We start from the raw sequence: 20,931 nt of genomic DNA on the forward strand, positions 1-20,931 counted from the left end.
ATCTTATGGGGATGGTTTTTTTTTTAATTTTCAGGCTTCGGGGAGGGGCGGGTTATGTGACAAATAATTTCGGGGTGGGTCGGAGACGGGTTTAAGGTGAAAAAATGACCTAACTCGACCCGGTTTAAATTATTATTATTCTTCATATTTATATAATATATTTAAGATTTTAAGGGTTCTTATTTTTATATTATTAAAATATATTCTTTAATTATTAAAACATAGAAATTATTATATAATATATAAAATAAATATTTAATTTATATAAAAATTAAAAAATTCATAATTGCTATCATTATATTAATTTCATGGGTTATTCATGATTTGAGAAGAATGCCATAAGCTTTTATCATTAACAATTAGGATAAATTACGTGTTTAGTACCTAAACCATTAAATTTTATCCGTTTTAGTATCTAAACTTTTAATTTTTTCAAAATCATATCTAAAGTTTAGTTTTTATTTCATTTTAGTACCCATTCAAAATTTATCTTAAGTTTTGAAAGAAAATGAAAGTTTAGGTACTAAAACAGACCAAACTTATAATTTAGGTACTAAATGTGTTATGTTTTTAACAGAAGTATACTAAAATGAAATGAAAACCAAACGTTAGGTATTATTTTGAAAAAATTAAAAGTCTAGGTACTAAAACGGACCAAAACTGATAGTTTTTGTACTAAATTCGTAGTTTACCCTAACAATTATTAACTTTTAAAATTAAGGTCCTTCATGGTGTTGATTCGATGAGTACATTAACTATTAAAAGTTACAAAATGACCTAGGACATTATTTTATTGAGTCCATCGATTATTAAAAGTTATAAAATGATTACTCGACTATTCATATGTTTCAAACTTGTCCTTTGTGTTTAAAATTTTATGTTTGTTTGAATTTGATGTCTACCTGCGGACAGATATATAATAAAACTATATTTTAATAATATCTATTGACACTGTTGTTGCTTTCAAACACTGACTCGACAATATAATATTTTAAAAATTAATTCAAATGATATAATATAAATAGATATTCGATCTATAAAATACAACTCAAAACGGTTATGAGATTAGATTTTATCATATTATTATAAACAAATCAACGTAAAACTCGTTAGTTTTTTTAACGAAAAAATATTAGTTTGAAACAAATAAATACTCGGACGATTATCTTGTAACTTTTAATAATTAAAAACTCAACAAAATAATACTCTATAATTACTTGATAATTTTATAACTTTTAATAATCCAAAATTTTAACAAAACACCACCCGGAATGGTTTGTGTATTTTAGCATTGAAATTAATAGTAATACAATTATTCAATTCAATTTGAACTCTTACTATCAAAATGGACCAAAAATCTAACCATCAATCCCTTGTAAACCTTTGAGGGCCCCACCCAGAAAAAATCACTTGGAAACGTCTAGAAAGTGGGAAAAGAAGACGGCAATTGGTCATCCGACGGCCACGATCCCATCGCAGAAACTCAAGTATCATAAACCAGTTAAATTGACGAGATAATGTTGTGGGAAAAAAATTCACGAAATAATACGTTCCATTAATTAATTGTTGAAATAAATGTTTACTTTCGAACGTAGATCGCTAAATGATCCAAACGACTAAGAAAATCCCACGTCCAACATGGAGGTCGCCATGTATGTCAGGCGACCTTTATAAATTCTTCCCTTTGTAATCTAATTAATAAGCCGTCCAGCCTGACAAACAAAATGTTTATTCATCTATTCCTAATCAAACACTTTTCATTTTTCATATTTAATATTTCTTCCATTATTTCCTCTCATATTTTCACATTCAATTATTATATTTAAAGATTTAGATTTATAGTAATGATTTGGATTTGATATGATACTAATGATTTAGTGATGAACACTAATAATAAAATTATAAGATTTGATAATGATTTGAAATAATGTTTTAATAATGATTACTATTAATTTGATAATATTTTAGATTAATAATAATGATTTATTATTAATTTTTAATGATTTGATATTAATGATTAGTAATAATGAAATTATAATAATTACTAATAATGATTTAATAACGATTACTAATAATTATTTAATAATAATTAAATATTTAAATAGAATTTATTCAATTTAAATCGAATTTATAAATAGTTGAACTTATAACAAGTCGAATTTATATTTATAAATAGTCGAATTTATTCTTTTTAGATTTAACGTAGAGATATGCATATTAATATTATAATATTTAACATAACCCCAAATACATTATAAAAGAAAAGTAATATTGGCGCCTATAAAGTATCGATACTTTATAAACATGTATCGATACATAACAATATAACATGTAAAACTATGACAAAATCGTTTCATTATGACAAACCGGTAAAGCGCTACCGGATATATTGAATGTATCGATTTCATAATAAGTATACGTAAGAAAGTATCGATACTTTTAAAAGAAATAAGAAAATAACTTATCGAAAGTATCGACACCTAACATAAAAGTATCGACACTTGGGTAATTGTATCGATTAAATATAAATAACATAAAACTATTGATTTTGCAAACCCTAAAACCTAAAATATTTTTGTTATTGTTGAAAACTCTAAAACCTAAACCTTAAACTCTAAAACATAAACCCTAAACCCTAAACCTTAACCATTCTCTCTCCGATCAATTTCTTCTTATAAAAAACAAATCTGTAATCACCATCATAGTAGATATCACCATCTTCTACCCCTTTCATTGCCCTAGCATATCATGAATTTATAAAGGTTTTCAGCTATAACTAAAATATTTTAGGGTTTAGGGTTATTGATTTTGGACTAAGGGTATAGGGTTTAAGGTTTAGAGTTTTATGTTATTTATATTTAATCAATACAATTACCCAAGTGTCGATACTTTTATGTTAGGTGTCGATACTTTCGATAGGTTATTTACTTATTTCTTTTAAAAGTATCGATACTTTCTTACGTATACTTATTAAAGTATCAATACATTCAACATATCCAGTAGCGCTTTATCGGTTTTGTCATAATGAAATCGATTTTGTCATATTTTACATGTTATATTGTTATGTATCGATGCATGTTTATAAAGTATCGATACTTTATAGGTGCTATTATGGTTGCTTTTCTTTTAAATTCCAAAAGTATCGATACTTATTTGAATGAAATCGATACATTCAACATATCCGGTAGCGCTTTACCGGTTTGTCATAATGAAACCGATTTTGTTATAGTTTTACTTGTTATATTATTATGTATCGATACATGTTTATAAAGTATCGATACTTTATAGTCACCAATATTACTTTTATTTTATAAAGCATTTGGGGTTATATTAAATATTATTAAAACTTAAATATTATAATATTAAATATGCATGTCTCTACGTTAAATGTAAAAAGAATAAATTCGACTATTTATAAATATAAATTTGACTTGTTATAAGTTCAACTATTTATAGTTTCGATTTAAATTGAATAAATTCTATTTAAATATTTAATTATTATTAAATAATTATTAGTAATCATTATTATTAAATAATTATTAGAAATCATTATAATTTATTATTACTAATCATTACTAAATCATTAATATCAAATCATTAAATATTAATAATAAACTATTATTAGTAATCTCAAATATTATCAAATTAGTAGTAATTATTATTAAAATATTATTATCAAATCATTATCAAATCTTATAATTTTATTATTAGTAATTATTATTATAATAATTGAATGCGGAAATATGAGAGGAAATAATGGAAGAAATATTAAATATGAAAAATGAAAAGTGTTTGACTAGAAATAGATAACAAAACATTTTCGTTGTCAGGCTGGACGACTAATAAATTAGATTACAAAGGGAGTGGCACACCTACGTTTGAACTGCAGCAAACATACTATCTCAGCAATTACTCGTCAATTTAGCCACCATAAACCCTTCCATCTTGAGAATTCACATCTTCACACTTTCGCCCCTCTACCAAAAAAAGAAGAAAAGATAGCAGATCCTTTGAGAGAGAAACAAAAATGGCGGAGCATTTGGCTTCGATTTTCGGCACGGAAAAGGATAGGGTAAACTGTACCTTCTATTTCAAGATCGGCGCGTGTCGTCACGGAGATCGCTGCTCTCGTCTCCACACGAAGCGTAGCATCAGCCCTACACTCCTCCTCTCCAACATGTACCAGCGCCCCGACATGATTACACCCGGCGTCGACGCCCAGTGCAATCCAATCGATCCCCGCAAGATCCAAGAGCATTTCGAGGTATTTCTCCTATAATACGTTCTGATATGATGTGTTGAGGTCTTCCGATTTAATCATATTTTTATTTGCTTTAATTAGAACAAAGAAAACTGTGTATTAGATGTTTCATGTTAATTTTGCAGGGATTTTACGAGGATTTATTTGAGGAGCTGAGCAAGTACGGTGAAATTGAAAGTCTGAACATATGTGATAACTTGGCTGATCATATGGTAAATTTTTCTCTTCGACGGTGTGTCTTTGAGATTATTTTTGTTCGATAATTTCATATCATGCTTCAACTTTGTGGGCAGGTGGGCAATGTGTACGTTCAGTTTAGAGAGGAAGAACATGCCGCGAATGCGCTCAAAAATCTTACCGGAAGATTTTGTGCTGGTTTGTCTTAATTAATAGTGTCAAAGTCTTTGTAACAAAAACATGTTTCTTTTTCTTGCCAAAATTTTCGTTAGTGCTGTTAAATACACTTAAAACATGACACAGTTAACTGATTGACGTGATTAACCTATTTAAATATTTACGTGAATAATAAGTTTTTTATGCATTTCAAATATTAACAATATGAAAAATGAGTTCAAATGATTTAGATATTATCTGTCAAAGCAATTTCATTAACCTGTACAGATGATTTGTATTCAAGTTAGATTGTAACATGTATGAAGTATAGTGAGTGGATTATGTGGTCCAAAATTCACTGGGTTTAGGCTAAGTTATTATTCTTTTGGATTAGTTTCTATCTATTAGTATTACAGTATGCTTGTATCACTAAATTGCTTTGCCTTGTCTGTTGCAGGACGACTCATCATTGTTGATTTTTCACCAGTGACGGACTTCCGTGAAGCCACTTGCAGGCAATATGATGAGAACACTTGCAATCGTGGTGGATATTGCAATTTTATGCACCTTAAAAGAATCAGCCGGTGAGATGTTCCTCCAAATCTGATTTAACTTTCTATGGTTTTTTTAATTGGTCTTGTTTGTTGATTGTATTCATTTTCATTAGGGAGTTGAGGCGCCAGTTATTTGGAAAGTCTAGGAGGCGAAGTCATAGTCGAAGGCGAACCAGAAGCCCTCGCAGGCGTCGTAGTAGCCATGTGGAGCACTCATATGGTGGACGTGGCCGTAGTAGAAGGTATGATGATAGGTAGAATTATCATGAAGACCGGAGCAGAAGGCATAGAAGTACAAGTCCTGGTCATAGGAGAGGGCGGAGCAGAAGCCCTTGAGGGAAGAGGAATCGTAGCCCAGTCCGTGAAGGCAGTGAGGAGAGACGTGCTAAAATTGAGCAATGGAATCGTGAAAGGGAACAACAAGAAAATGCTGGCAATATTGATAAAGATGTGGCCAATGATAATAATGAGAATGGTAACAATGGATATGTGCAAGATGATAAGCGCTATCAGCAGCAGGAGTAGCCTCATCTTTGTGGCGGCACACCAATCTGAATTAACCATTCTGCCTGGTTTGTCTCTCAAGTTTTTTATCAATAAATTTTACGTTCTTCACCTTTAGTGGAACAACAAATATTTCTACTAAAAGTAAACATTCGGTAAATATAGCTTACAACCTATTTTCCACTGTGCAGGTGGTGTGCAGGTTCACAATTCTTTAATATGGATTTTCATTTATTTTCGTTTTCCTTATAGGTTCATTCCTTTCGCAACCGTGTCATGGTTTTTGACTGCATTACCTTTTGAAAAGTCTTGAACACGTGCCCTTTTTTCAGCTGTCCAATAAGCTTCATTATTTTCGTTGCCATACCATATTTTCCTTGATATCTATTTCTCCAGTGCTTTAGTGATTTCAAATTTTGTAGAAGATATTTAGGACTTTAAGAAATGGCGTTTTAACCTTTTAAACAAATTAAAACAAAATATGTTTTGCTGAGTATTACTCACTACCTTGGAGCCTATGTTTTAGGCCTTAATTTCCTGTGATCTATACTAAGTTTTACTCAGTACCCTGAAGCTTAAGTTCAGGTCTTGATTTTCTGTTTGCTTTCAATTTCCAAGTGACCATTAAACTTTACTATTTCCATTCATTCCATTTTTAGTTGCGAGTACAAGATCATAATATGGGACTTAAGTTTTAGCTTAAACCTTCAGGATTAGCTAAATGCATGCATTAAAGCTTGCTTGTGCATTAAAAATGTCGTCTTTGTGTCCATGTAATAGTATTACAGTCACCATGTGACCACTGCACATGCAGGTTAATGAACCATCAAAGCTTATGGTTGTAAATTGGGTTTTGTTTCCTATATGTATTCAAACGCCTTGGACTTAATTTTTAATTCGAAAAAGAAAATCTGTTAATGAACGCTATTGAGTTTTGCAGGTTCAGTTATTCCTGCTACCCGGGACCGAATCATGATTTTAATTGCAGATTCTCATGGAATTTGTGGTACAGGTTTTGTCCTTGGAGAAACTTGGTTTAAAGGTTATATCAGGTTTTAACATAGGGATGAAAAAGGTAGCAGCAAGCCTCTTGTCAAGTCTATTGCGAGTGGCAGGTGGCGGTGTGATCCGATTATCTCTTAATTGCAGCAGTTTTAGTTTGTTTGGAGACTTTGAAGTAAGTTGTTTTCACTTGACAAACAAGGGTTTGGTTCAGTTGGACCATTCTGAGAATCATGTTTTTCCTGTCAAAAGACACTATGTAGTAGTATCAGTTTGTCTTGTGATTAAAGAAGATAACTTGTTTTTGTTTCATTGTTTACTATTATCTCTCTCCTCTCATGCAATGGGGGGGGGGGGGGCATATAGCACTTGTTAAGGGGTGTCTTAATGGCTGAATGAAAAGAGTTGTACCACCATTCGATTAATGAAGACCATAAATTTTCAATCTTTAAGTGGTTCTCCTACATCTCGATTAAGGTTGTAAACACATTAACCACTTGAGTTTTGTCATACCTCTCAGGGTGAGAGATGCCTCCAATTTCCCAAATAGTTGTTTCCAAAAGATGCTCATGAACACCTTGTCTCTATAGCACACTATGAAGACCACCGACATATCGAAAATGAGGTCTAAAAACTGTTGAACCAGTACTATTGTTGCTTTGCTATAAACATCTGTGACAGAGCTAGGAAGTAGCTATACCCGGTAAGCCAGTCTATGTAACACCCCCAACCCGTATCCGATCCGGATACGAGTCCGAAGTGTCACATTGACTTTTCAAACATTTATTCGTATAAAATAGTGAGTAATTTAAAAACTTTGATAACATTTAACTTATTCAAAACGTTTACAAAATATATATCAGAGTTCATACAATTTATGTCTTTAGACTACATGCCAACTACACTCTATATACAGTACCTATATTTTCTGATCTGACATTTGATAAGGAAAAATGACCTGTCTTGCTCCGCATTACTCTTTACTCTTCTCGAAACCTACGTGTGAAACAATCACACGCTAAGTCGAAGACTTAGTGAGGCATAAAGAAAACACATCGAATGGAATTCATACCCACTAATCATGCATGACTGTTTTATACTATCAATTCTACAACTCATTTACATATACATCAACATATATTCGTGCATATTATGTAACAGATACCATTACCCCTATCACAGATATATCATGTCATGCACACATCATATCACAAATCATATACATATATCACATACATTGTTCTCATATCACCAATATCCATACCTGTAAGCATATTGCTTTAACATTCATGAATTTGTATTAATGAGTTTATTGGCCCATGATATCATATTGAGAACCTAAGGTATCTGAGTATTGTGAGGTTGTGCACTATGCTGTCACCACAGCTTGTATAAATACACCGAAGTGCCGCGTAGAATTGCATCGTAGTGCCATATAATGATGTCCATAAGGACCACATAGAATTCCTTAAGAATCATATACATATGCTAGGGATCATATATGTGTCTCACCAGACTTCACACATGTTCCAAAGAATATATATATATCCCGAAGGACCGCGTAGAATATTGTCCCGAAGGACAGCGTAGAATATTGTCCCGAAAGACCGCGTAGACCCTCTACTCTTGGCATGCCAACTATACCCCTAGCTCTCAAGACACATAACATGGGCATTTTCTTTTATACTTATCATTTCACATATCATATCATATAGCTTAGATCATTTCTCAGATATTCATATAAACATACATATCATATCTTGTTCACATATGATCATATATGCTTCATATAACACATAGAACACTTTCTCCTAGCTTATATCAATTTTCAGAGTTCTTTCATATTACCTGATGACATATATCATATAGATATATGTAATAACGGATATCATATTATCTACCTTATGCTCTATTTCTTTGTATTCCCTTAGATTATAAATTATGTTGTATTTCTAAACATATATCATTTAATAGTATTTTTATTTAGGTACTAATTTAATCTCTTTACTTAATTCAATTTCATATATTCATTATAATCTTTTCATATAGCTCCATTATACTAATTCTCATAATAAATCATACCACTAGGTACTTGTCCAACTCATGTTTCCATTATGCATATACTGTTACCCATGTTTACCCAGTTCATATCACTTCTTATAAACTCACTTTCATCATATTTCCTATTATTACATATTTTATCTCATAACCATGTATCCACATAGTCTTATATTTCATTATCATATTACATATATTTGTTCTCCTATGACTCTTAATAAACATCTATTTCTATTTCCCTACATCTCTCGACTTATCTTCTATATTCATATAATTTCATAACTTATTTTATATCATTTTCCCCTTTTTATTCAAATAAACCATCTATTTATTTAGTTCAATTTCTCATGACTTCCACAATACTCTTTAATAAAACTTTGTAGCTCTTCACTATAATACATAAACCATAGTTTCCTTTAATTTATCAATCTTCCCTATATTACTTATGTATCCTTATTTATGCCCTCGAATTCATACTATTCTCTTGGAGTCTCCTAACATTTCTCGTATAATCACTTATACCATATCCTATAACTTATACTTGATTATCTTATTCTCTCATGTTCATTTCATTTCTTATGACTCTATCATATAACTTATCTCATGTTCTTCCATTATTACATATTAAAGTCTTACATACATCATATAGCATATACAAAGCATATCATTATCTTTAGTCATGCATACATACAATCAATGTAATACAGATAATCACATATAATTACAACCACACATAATCATGTCCATGACTTCATGCATATTACTCTAGGAAATAGACTCATCGCAAGTCTTATTTCCATTAAACACTACATATCACTAGTATGCACTCACGTTGCCTCACTAGTCCATTCCAATCTCTTATCTTCCCTTGATCGATCTTACTTTCCAAATGTTCCGGAATTGCTTTATGCGCAGAATCTACATAAATGTACATTTTGAGGCAATCATTAGATACCTACACCTTGTAATTGGATACTAGCAACTTAAACGAACTTATTAAACCAATATTCACATTTTTTTTCCTTTAGGGGGAATCGGTTCCCTACTATGGGGGTATCGATTCCCTAATGACATTCTGGAAATGTTGTTCGTTTGAAGGGGTATCGGTTCCCCTTGAATGGGTACCGATTCCCCTTGCCCAGAAATCATATTTTCAACCCGAAAATTACTTCATTTCCTCTCAAACACTTCATATATCATCCCCTTTTCATTCTTAACTCTAGTACACATACTTAAACCAATCTATATTCATTTATTTCTTCTTAAACCTCAAAATCCTATCTTCCATATGAGATTCAAGAATCATACCAAATTTTCAATGTGTTCTAATTCCAATTCTAACACTTCATACTTCTTAATTAGATTGATGACAAGTCAAATTCATCCATAAAACTTCAACAATCATACCATATCAAAATTTCATCTTAAAACTCATATTGCAAATTCCTTCATAATTCCTTTATCTTATTGTTTAAATCCCATATAAGCTTTCCTTAAGCTTATTTAATACCCAAAGAATCAAAACTAAGCTTAAAACTCAAGAATTAACCAACTGAAATTAAACTTACCTTTGCCTTGCTCTCCCACGTATGAAGAAGAAGAAAGGAGAAGAGAACTCTGGATGTTTCTCAAATTTCCCACGGTTTTCACTCTTATAAAAGGGGGAAGAATATCTTTTAAAGGAAAAGACCATAATACCCTTAATTTCCTTTAATAATTACCAAATAACCTTCATTATATATTCAAATAATCATTGAATTATTTTATTCTTCTACTTTAGTCATCAAATTCTGAAACTTTACAATTTAGTCACTAACCCGGTATTGCGGATGTTACAAATCTCCCCTCCTTATAAGAAAATTCGTCCTCGAATTTTCACTGCACATCTTAATAGGAACATATCTTCTAATGTTCTTATGTTGCTTTCATGACTTATTCTTTCTTGTCATCATCAGAAACTTACTTTTCAATCCTTTAGTTTTCCAACTATCTTTTTCGTTTATACATTCATCTCTAGATCATAAATCCATCTATTTCTTCATAACTCTCTAATTACCTTATAACCATACCAAACTTGTATTTCGTCATCATTCGACCAAAACACAACTTTTAAATCTTCTTCAATGTGATTAAACATATACTTTAAGGAGTCAAACAATATTTTCACATTACCTTGCACACTTGTCTTATCACTTATACTCATCTTTATGTACCAATCTTCATTGCATCCTCATTACTCTGATAACTCATTTCTTATACATAACTTCATTCTTTATCATTTCTTATACTTGTATTTTCCTTCCTGAAGATTCCATGCAAATACTTATCTCTGTTTCTACATCATAGCTATTTGCTCAGAATATACAACTATATTCAAATTCACATCATAATCAATTAACTCCACTATATCTTTCCTCCAATCTTATAACTCTAGCACCTTTACTCTGACAGCTAGATAATAACTTTTGTTCAATCTAGGGCACAAGCCCTATTATACCAATCATATACATCCTTTCCAATCTAAATTATCTCAAAATTCGCTTACTCAACTTATCAATTTCACCTCTATTCTCATACATCCTGAAATTTCTTTTGCTCACTTCCTGTGTCCTATAATCTGATCATCGATATACACATTCTCAAACACTTCTTATCAATCCTCAGCTTTACTTAAATATACTAATTCTTACTTCCTTTTCCTTTACTATACCACATTACTATGATCCAAATATGCAACTATATCCAGATCCATTGCAGATCTGGTTATCATATCCTAACAATATCTTATAATCTTATAATTCCAGTACATTTTTACCACATACTCTAGTTAGCCAATGCTAACTCTTTCCATCTTAACTGCAAACCTTATCATAAACATACTCTTGTTTATGCGCAATACTATCACTTCGTTTCAAACTCATAAGCTCTGACTTTATACATCTTATACACTTGTCACTAATGCACTTATCCTTGAGTTCTTCTATACGTACTCATCACGTCCTTAGATCTTTTTAACCTTCTTATGGTGACACCTGTTCACCATATTCTATCTTATCCACATAATAACAAAACTACTCTATATCGTGTTTCTGATTCCAAACGATGAAAACTTTCTATCATTATTCAGATATGATTTCAGCTTTCTGAAATCAACTTTTGATCTTACTAGGCATTTCCTGAGGTGTCCGCTCTTCATCCTGCCTGGCCAGGGCAGGTGAATAGCTATCACAATCAGGAATATCACCTTTCACTTACTTCGAAATTATCACGATCGGATTTCTATTGTATTAAATTATTCTTATTCTATTAGCAAGACAACATATTCCTTACACTATCAGATCAGAAATTTTTCAATCTTTGTTGGCATGTACTCCTTTTATGACACTTTGGACTTCGGTTTATGCCGAGAATCGGCTAAACCATAGCTCTGATACCATTAAATGTAACACCCCCAACCCGTATCCGATCCGGATACGAGTCCGAAGTGTCACATTGACTTTTCAAACATTTATTCGTATAAAATAGTGAGTAATTTAAAAACTTTGATAACATTTAACTTATTCAAAACGTTTACAAAATATATATCAGAGTTCATACAATTTATGTCTTTAGACTACATGCCATCTACACTCTATATACAGTACCTATATTTTCTGATCTGACATTTGGTAAGGAAAACTGACCTGTCTTGCTCCGCATTACTCTTTACTCTTCTCGAAACCTACGTGTGAAACAATCACACGCTAAGTCGAAGACTTAGTGAGGCATAAAGAAAACACATCGAATGGAATTCATACCCACTAATCATGCATGATTGTTTTATACTATCAATTCTACAACTCATTTACATATACATCAACATATATTCGTGCATATTATGTAACAGATACCATTACCCCTATCACAGATATATCATGTCATACACACATCATATCACAAATCATATACATATATCACATACATTGTTCTCATATCACCAATATCCATACATGTAAGCATATTGCTTTAACATTCATGAATTTGTATTAATGAGTTTATTGGCCCATGATATCATATTGAGAACCTAAGGTATCTGAGTATTGTGAGGTTGTGCACTATGCTGTCACCACAGCTCGTATAAATGCACCGAAGTGCCGCGTAGAATTACACCGTAGTGCCATATAATGATGTCCATAAAGACCACATAGAATTCCTTAAGAATCATATACATGTGCTAGGGATCATATATGTGTCTCACCAGACTTCACACATGTTCCAAAGAATATATATATATCCCGAAGGACCGCGTAGAATATTGTCCCGAAGGACCGCATAGAATATTATCCCGAAGGACCGCGTAGACCCTCTACTCTTGGCATGCCAACTATACCCCTAGCTCTCAAGACACATAACATGGGCATTTTCTTTTATACTTATCATTTCACATATATATCATATAGCTTAGATCATTTCTCAGATATTCATATAAACATACATATCATATCTTGTTCACATATGATCATATATGCTTCATATAACACATAGAACACTTTCTCCTAGCTTATATCAATTTTCAGAGTTCTTTCATATTACCTGATGACATATATCATATAGATATATGTAATAACGGATATCATATTATCTACCTTATGCTCTATTTCTTTGTATTCCCTTAGATTATAAATTATGATGTATTTCTAAACATATATCATTTAATAGTATTTTTATTTAGGTACTAATTTAATCTCTTTACTTAATTCAATTTCATATATTCATTATAATCTTTTCATATAGCTCCATTATACTAATTCTCATAATAAATCATACCACTAGGTACTTGTCCAACTCATGTTTCCATTATGCATATACTGTTACCCATGTTTACCTAGTTCATATCACTTCTTATAAACTCACTTTCATCATTTTCCTATTATTACATATTTTATCTCATAACCATGTATCCACATAGTCTTATATTTCATTATCATATTACATATATTGTTCTCCTATGACTCTTAATAAACATTTATTTCTATTTCCCTACATCTCTCGACTTATCTTCTATATTCATATAATTTCATAACTTATTTTATATCATTTTCCCCTTTTTATTCAAATAAACCATCTATTTATTTAGTTCAATTTCTCATGACTTCCACAGTACTCTTTAATAAAACTTTGTAGCTCTTCACTATAATACATAAACCATAGTTTCCTTTAATTTATCAATCTTCCCTATATTACTTATGTATCCTTATTTATGCCCTCGAATTCATACTATTCTCTTGGAGTCTCCTAACATTTCTCGTATAATCACTTATACCATATCCTATAACTTATACTTGATTATCTTATTCTCTCATGTTCATTTCATTTCTTATGACTCTATCATATAACTTATCTCATGTTCTTCCATTATTACATATTAAAGTCTTACATACATCATATATCATATACAAAGCATATCATTATCTTTAGTCATGCATACATACAATCAATGTAATACAGATAATCACATATAATTACAACCACACATAATCATGTCCATGACTTCATGCATATTACTCTAGGAAATAGACTCATCGCAAGTCTTATTTCCATTAAACACTACATATCACTAGTATGCACTCACCTTGCCTCACTAGTCCATTCTAATCTCTTATCTTCCCTTGATCGATCTTACTTGCCAAATGTTCCGGAATTGCTTTACGCGCAGAATCTACATAAATGTACATTTTGAGGCAATCATTAGATACCTACACCTTGTAATTGGATACTAGCAACTTAAACGAACTTATTAAACCAATATTCACATTTTTTCCTTTAGGGGGAATCGGTTCCCTACTATGGGGGTATCGATTCCCTAATGACATTCTGGAAATGTTGTTCGTTTGAAGGGGTATCGGTTCCCCTTGAATGGGTACCGATTCCCCTTGCCCAGAAATCATATTTTCAACCCGAAAATTACTTCATTTCCTCTCAAACACTTCATATATCATCCCCTTTTCATTCTTAACTCTAGTACACATACTTAAACCAATCTATATTCATTTATTTCTTCTTAAACCTCAAAATCCTATCTTCCATATGAGATTCAAGAATCATACCAAATTTTCAATGTGTTCTAATTCCAATTCTAACACTTCATACTTCTTAATTAGATTGATGACAAGTCAAATTCATCCATAAAACTTCAACAATCATACCATATCAAAATTTCATCTTAAAACTCATATTGCAAATTCCTTCATAATTCTTTATCTTATTGTTTAAATCCCATATAAGCTTTCCTTAAGCTTATTTAATACCCAAAGAATCAAAACTAAGCTTAAAACTCAAGAATTAACCAACTGAAATTAAACTTACCTTTGCCTTGCTCTCCCACGTATGAAGAAGAAGAAAGGAGAAGAGAACTCTGGATGTTTCTCAAATTTCCCACGTTTTTCACTCTTATAAAAGGGGAAAGAATATCTTTTAAAGGAAAAGACCATAATACCCTTAATTTCCTTTAATAATTACCAAATAACCTTCATTATATATTCAAATAATCATTGAATTATTACATTCTTCTACTTTAGTCATCAAATTCTGAAACTTTACAATTTAGTCACTAACCCGGTATTGCGGATGTTACAGTCTACTACCACCAGAATAGTGTCCTTGGCCTTACAATCAGTAAGGGATTCTGGATTATAGAATACCAAGGAGTTGTTGCTTGCTTATCTTATCATATAACAAGTTCATATTTTGGTGATCCATTCTGATTTTGAAATGTCTCTCCACCAAGTAAACACGCCACTTCTTTACCGCCAAGAACACATCTCCTTGTCATAGATGGAAAGATTGTGATGCTTAGGGCCTAATCCTTTGTTAAAATACGCCAAAGGTCTCCTTTTATGGATCAACATAACATTTCCACCGAAACCTGAAAGCATCGATACAAGGAAAGATGCTTTGGAATCAATTAGTGAGGATTCTCTTAAATAGAGGTGTAGATGAACATATCGTCCGGTTGACTGTTTGTGAACCGTTAGTTTGTTAAGTTCAATAAACGAGAACAAAAAATTCATGTTCATTTAATAAACAAACATACATGAATTGAGGTTTATTCGATTTGTTTATGTTCATGAATAACCTAGTCTATCAACTCATTCGTTTATGTTCACAAACAAATTCATCTATCTACTCGTTCGTTTATGTTCATGAACAAGCTTTTTCATAAACTAGTTTAGAAGCTCGTTTACTCCTTTTCTTTTACATTAAAATATTTGTGAATGTAAAAACTAAATTTAACGCATTACGAAATTTGAAGTTTAAATTGTGAAACTTAAAGAGTTTAAGCAATATTGACCAGGGTTTTAAATAGTGTTCGCGGTCATGTTTTCGGTCGCGTCGCGTTTATCGCGGTTGCAGACATAACGGATGTCATCGCGTTCACTGCGGGTGTTGCGGTCGTGAATTTTTTTAAATTTTGCACAACTTATCTTAAAACACAATAAAAATAATTATAATTATAAGGAATCATTTTTAAAGATTTTAAAAATGTTTTGTAAGCGAAATTGACATATATATAATATAGTTTAATCAAATAGAAGACTTTAAAATCCGATAATAGGATAAGATAATTAATTAACGATGACATATGATTTTTAATATTTTTTATATTTTTTAATATTATTTTGTGTCCTATTTAATAATTGTAAACTCCAATTTCTAACATTTAAACTTTAAAATATAAACCTTAAATTCTAAAATGCTAACTCATAAATCTTAAATAAAATATATGACAATATTAGAAGTTTAGAAGGTTTAGAACCTAACTTGTAAAACAAATTTTCATCAGTGGTGCATGAAATAATTTTCCTATTTTCCTTTTTTTAATATAACTCATTTGGCCGAGAAGTTTCTCAGCTCTTCCCAGTTCCCACTTCTCTCAAACCCATCTTCTTCGTTTCTTCCCATCCCCATCCCCATTCCCCAACTCAATTTTTTTCCATTTTCACCCCACTCATTTCATTCTTCATGTTCGAAACCCCAAATCTCCCTAATGAAGATTACATCTTCTATACGGTTCAAAACCCCATTTCACTCTTTTTTGTTTTTCTTTACAGTTGAATGGTTGATTCATGGTGATTGTGTCCCGTTATCAGCGCAATTATCTGTTTTTCGTTAAATTGCTGGCGCAATCGGTGTGAATTCGTGACCCACCGTAAAAATCGTAAATAGCGGTTTCGGACGGTGGCGCGACCGCAATAACGCGGCCGCTATGACGTTTTCGGAATGCTATTTGATACCCTACAATTGACGTAATTTTACCATTTTTAGTTTGCAAATGAACATATTGACAAATTAAAACGAGCATGCTCACAAACATATAAACGAAAATTAAACAAATATGTTCACAAATGTTAGACAAACATGTTCACAAATTCTAAACGAGCAAACACGAATACCTTCAAAAGTTAATAAATGAACACAAACACAATACTAAAAATTTAAACGGAATTCAATTAAAAAAATTAAACAAATAGAAACCAAACAAGACACCTTTGAAAATAAACAAACGAACATGAACACAACCTTGTTCGTTCAAGTTTAATTTATTTACACCTCTACTCTTCAACAATAAAACCCTCATTTAACTAACCATGAATCTAACAAAACCACAGGACAAAACTCTCTCCCCCAAAACATGCACATAAGAGCCATGTTCACAGCTTCCTCAGCCCATCCTGAGCATACCTAGATACTTCCTTTGCACCATGATAAGAGCTTGAATGACCCCCTCATTTGCCACCGTGCTTCGCTTTCTTGTGAGATTCTAGACCATCCTCGGAGCCGAACGACGTGTTCATAGTAATTTGCATTGTGTTCATAAACTACCCAGACTCAATCAAAATTGTAAACAAATTTAAAACTTATAGATGAGTACTTGTTACAAGACCCGCAAGAGAATTGACCACCAGACTTGGGGCTTTTCGCAGAAGCTTTCCCGCCCTGCTTTGATGGGTGCGGTGTCGCTGTGTGACCGCCCTTCTTACCATCTGCAGCTCCAACGAACAATAATCAGAAGACGGAATAAGATATAACTGGCCAAATCCTGGTTAACTGTTATCAAAGATCTAGAGAATCCATAATGTATTGAAAGACTTTCGAGTGAACTGCATGTGGAAAGCCTGTCTTCTGAGGTGTAGCAGCAGTTTTTGCCTTCTTCGCGGAAACAGGGGTGGCAACTTCAGCAGGTCTCTTCTTGCTCATCAATTCAACCTTGAAAGCAAACCAAACAAAATAAAATTTATGCAATCAAATCGGATTACGCAATTCAAAAGCCACAAGCAATCTGCCAATTATACCTTCTTAGGTGTCTCCTCATCCTCATCACCTGAACTTCCGTCCATTGACGTCTGTTCGGAAAACGTAAAATGTAAATTTCACAAAACCAACTCCATAAATCATTAGTTCAACCAGACAGGGAATAAACTGATGACAACCAAACCAACATACCAGAGAATCGATCAAATTGAAATTGAATGCTTATACATTTCATTTCACACATTTCTAGAAGGAAAAGCATTTCATGTCTCCACTATTTATTCGGGGATACAAAAAGATCAACAGAAACCTAGTATGCTACTAGAAAAAATGGGAACATGCTGAATGACCCAAGGGCACCAGATATTAGAACACATTCGGAATAAATAAACTAAAGGAAAGGTGATCATTATAAGAAAGAAAGCACATTAAAAAAAATTTGCCTAGTCATGAAAAGAAACCTCATCCTCGGAATCGTCTTCATCATAATCACTTTCATCCTCGGAATTGCTGTCATCTTCATCACCATCTTTCTTGTTATTGCTTGGTTCTGCTACCTTGAAAGCTTTGTTGCCAGCATCAGCTTTAGCTTTTCCTGAAATAATATATAACATTTTCCAGTTAAAATAAGAATTAATCTAATCTTCAACCACTGATATAGTTTCAAGTACAGTTAGAGAAAATACCATTTTCTGCTGCAGCCACTGGAAGCTCCTCATCCTCACTAATTTCTTCATCACTAGACCTATCTGTACATAAGAATAATATGCATATTACCATAATTGATCAAAATATAAAAATTGAAAGTGACCAAAATGCAGTCCAGGACTTACCAAATTCATTAGTGGTAAACAGAAGAGAGCATAAAAGTCAAGGAAGCACAAAATTGCATAAGCAAACTTCTCATTCGTGAAAAAAGTAAAATTTTGGCAATCGAAAAAGTGAATTAGATCCAAATAAAAGGATATCCTTAGTCCGGCACAGAAGTTTTGTATCCAAGGAAATAGACACTCCCATTTTTCCAGTTATGAGAGATCTCAAAGTCTTGTTCAAATACTAAATCAAAAGATAATTGAGGGCAATTCTGAAGTGAAAGTGTCCCAAGAACATGCTTCTTTCCATTAACATTCACGTAGAGTGGAACAGATTCTGCTTTGTGTTTTGATTCTCCAAGTGATGCCTAAAACAAGTAGCATTGCTGAGTATTTTAGACAAACAAGAACAAATGAAAGCCATCAATAACTATAGAAACTTCAATGAATAAATCACTCCAAACCTGGGAAACATGGATAACATGATTGGCACCAGGGTCTGTTTTAATTGGTTGTCCAGCCTTAACTTCATAACCTATCAAGTAAATCAAAAAGAGAGAACTAAATTTAATTGCCAAACAAAAAAAAAACAATATGGAGCATGCCTTCAATATAAACCAGATATATATATAATAACAATATGACCTTTATACTTTCAATATAATTCAATTTTAAATTACCCTATATTTTAGATATTTTCTTTGTATTTTCTATTGATAATATATTTTCGGTTGCCTATAATTTTATAAGTTCACTGTCTCTTAAAAATTTTTAGAGGTTCTCCCTCTAGCACAAAATCATGCCTGCTATAAAGCAGAAGATGAGAATCAATTTCATTTTCAAAACGCTTTCCTTCAGCGACCATAAGTTGAAGTAAATGTGCTTAAACATTAGTGATAAATGTAAAGTAATGATAGTGGAAAATGATGAAAATGTTTGAAAAGAAAAACGATTAAAACAATATTTGCATTGACAATAGTTCAAACAATCAAGAACGGCCAATAAGATGAATAAAAACTAGGGATGGCCATGGGTCGGGTTGGGTCGGGGTTTTGGTGCACCCGACCCAACCCGAAATAATAAAAATTTTATTTTTATTCAATAAAAGCAGTGACTTAATTGAAACAAATTATATATAGAGGGATATTATTATAATTATTCATAAATATATGGTAAAATTATATATTTTTTTCGGGTCGGGTCGGATATTTTTCACTTTAAACCCGAACACGAAATTTAAAAAAAAAACCCAACTCGATCGATCGGGTCAAAATCCGTCGAATTCGAGTTGAGAGGCCATCCCTAATAAAAATCCATTCAGAAAATGAAAGTCAAAATCCCAGATGTCAACAAACATCAGTTCAAAAAGGAAACCAAAAGAAACAAAATATATATATGATCACAGCTTCCCAAAGCACAATAAAATATAAAAGACTAAAAATGTACGAGGAAAGCAGCAAAGAGAGACGAAAGAAAAGGAAAAGAAGGGCTTACCCCAGAACTCCATGATGATTGTTAATGCAAGAAAGTAGAGGCGGAGGATGGGTTTTTTGAAGAACTTGGGTTTTAGGAGCACAAAGAAGAAGAGATGGCAATAAATTAAATCGCTTATAAATATGGTCCATATAGAAAGAAACTAATTTATGATCAACTACACGTAAGGTAAGAAATGATCATCCAGCTCAGTTGGTAGAGTACAAGGTTTTTAATCTTGAAGTCGTGGATCGAGTCACATGGAGGGCATTTTCATAATTCGGAAGTCTCCTATGGAAGTTGTTCTCAACCTAGTGTTGGGGGCAGCTACTATCTTATTTCCCCCTTATCCCATTACATATGAGAACAAGGGACAACCATTTACACCTAATGTATAATATCTTTCATATCATTGAAATTTTATTTATTTTAATTATAAAATTAAATTTTAGTTTTAATTTCAGTTATAATATTGAATTGTAAAAATTCAAATTACATGATGCTTGTTGTAACCATTGAAATTTTAGACACTAAATTTTAAGTATTGGATTTTCTTGATCGTCGTTAGTAATAAATTGTTGTCCATCATCAGTTATCATTCACAACAAAATTAATTTTAAAACATTTACATCTCATTTCTGTT

The 20,931-nt window shown here is 32.0% G+C and overlaps 2 pseudogenes; one reads left to right on the forward strand and one right to left on the reverse strand.

The window, feature by feature from the left end:
* Positions 1-3,889: 3,889 nt before the first annotated feature.
* Positions 3,890-5,691, forward strand: LOC120145179 (annotated as a pseudogene).
* An 11,639-nt stretch (positions 5,692-17,330) lies between these two features.
* On the reverse strand, positions 17,331-20,322 carry LOC120145653 (annotated as a pseudogene).
* Positions 20,323-20,931: the final 609 nt, after the last annotated feature.

The sequence above is a fragment of the Hibiscus syriacus genome, unplaced genomic scaffold (genome assembly GCF_006381635.1).
Source record: "Hibiscus syriacus cultivar Baekdansim isolate YM2019G1 unplaced genomic scaffold, ASM638163v2 tig00110893_pilon, whole genome shotgun sequence".
Taxonomy (NCBI): domain Eukaryota; kingdom Viridiplantae; phylum Streptophyta; class Magnoliopsida; order Malvales; family Malvaceae; genus Hibiscus; species Hibiscus syriacus.